This window comes from Otolemur garnettii, unplaced genomic scaffold, assembly GCF_000181295.1.
Source record: "Otolemur garnettii isolate 467f Iridium unplaced genomic scaffold, OtoGar3 scaffold00055, whole genome shotgun sequence".
Lineage (NCBI taxonomy): Eukaryota > Metazoa > Chordata > Mammalia > Primates > Galagidae > Otolemur > Otolemur garnettii.
In genome coordinates, this window is record NW_003852450.1 from 6,538,117 (window position 1) to 6,539,958 (window position 1,842).

Here is a 1,842-nt window from a genome sequence, read left to right on the forward strand (position 1 = left end):
AGATACAGAAGATTCAGTGTAGCCTCCCATACATAAAGATACAGAAGATTCAGTGTAGCTTCCCAGTCTATCTTACAGCTTTAGAAACAATCTTGTTAATGTTTGGGTTGATTCAGAAATGCTAATGAAGGAGACCAAGGTTAACAGACATGTGAAACTATAGTGCCAGCTTATTAATTCACAGGTAGGAATCCACTTAAAAGTGTACTGGATACTTACATGTGTCTGACCTGCATTTATTTAGGAAATACTTTTGACCCAAAGATGATATCAGAGGTGAAGGCAATGTCTCACTAATGTTTAGTGAGCAAACTATCAGTATAAAAAAAGATAACTCTGTGATTTGGATGTTTTTGAGGGCATGAAGTACTGCCTATTCTAGAGTAGGAATATGTACCTGCTACTAATACTAGCCTGAATGGCTTCACCCTTGGGTCAGGGTACCTCCTGCCCTGTCTGTTTCTTTGTAGCTACCTGACCATTTGTGGTTGATAGGAAATTACCTTGATTTGTGTATTTTGAGAGTACCTGTACATTCAATCAGGTTCTAGATAGGTTTCTGTCGTCTAAGCACCATCTTGATGTTTTTAAGGCAGCACCTTTGGTTTAGTATTAGTAGTTCATTTTTATAAAGACTAGATACAAGTTATAGTCCTTCTGCCCAGAAGTGTATACACGTACATGTCTGTTTGAGAATTAACATTCAGTATCTTTGGGCGTGGTGGCTCATGCCTGTAATCCCAGCATTCAGAGAGGCTCAGGTAGGTGGGTTGTCTGAGCTCACAGGTTTAAAACCAGCCGGAGCAAGAGTAAAATGCCACCTCTAATAAAGAAAGAATAATGGGAGTTGTGGCAAGAACCTATACTCCCAACTACTTGGAAGGCTGAGGCAAGAGAATCTCTTGAGCCCAAGAGTTTGAGGTTGCTGACTCGACACCCATAGCACAGTGGTTATGGTGCTGGCCATGTATACCGAGACTGGCAGATTTGAACTCAGCCCTGGCCAGCTAAAAAAAAAAAAAATGGCAGCAGCAAGAACAGCAACAAAAAATAGCCAGTCATTGTGGCAGGCACCTGCAGTCCCAGTTACTTGGGAGGCTGAGGCAAGAGAATCGCTTAAGCCTAAGAGTTTGAGGTTGCTGTGAGCTATGACACCCAGCACTTTACCAAGGGCAACTTAGTGAGACTCTGTCTCAAAAAAAAACTAGATTGCAGTCTGTGTTCATCTAATTACCAAGGGCAACTTAGTGAGACTCTGTCTCAAAAAAAACTAGATTGCAGTCTGTGTTCATGTAATCTATGGACCCCTGGTTTTAAGAACTCTCTAATATATATGATTTAGGGTAGAACGCTAAAAGATTCATTTGCTTTCCATTTCTAAGCTGTGGGAAGATACTTTATATCACATAATCCTTCTTTCCTTTATGTTGCCTGTACATTGTATTATTTATCTATGAAAATAAGTGGTTTTTAAAAAATATATTAAAGGTTTGTTTCCTGATTTGCTTGTAGGCCCTTTTTCCTTTTTTTAATCCCTCATTCTTACATTTCCTTCCCTAATCCAAAAAGAGACAATGGAGAGTTTATCCAGCCTTAGACTATGGGTACTTTTTGGTGAATTGTGATGGATATGAAGGTGGTGGAAGAATACAATAATTTGGAATGGTTCTTTAACTATGAGGAATGAATATTTATTTAAGGACTTGGAAATAGAATTGGGACAATAGGCCTGGGTGCAGTGCCCCATGCCTTTAATCTTAGCACTCTTTAAGGCCGATGCAGTTGCATCACTTGAACTCAGGAGTTAGAGATCAGCCTGAGCAAGAGTGAGACCCCATCTCT

General features: G+C 39.9%; 1 protein-coding gene across 1 annotated transcript in view; it reads left to right on the plus strand.

Moving 5' to 3' along the window:
- Nucleotides 1–1,842, plus strand: part of KDM5B (lysine demethylase 5B) — an 86,887-nt gene that overhangs the window by 71,662 nt on the left and 13,383 nt on the right. The window lies entirely within an intron of this gene.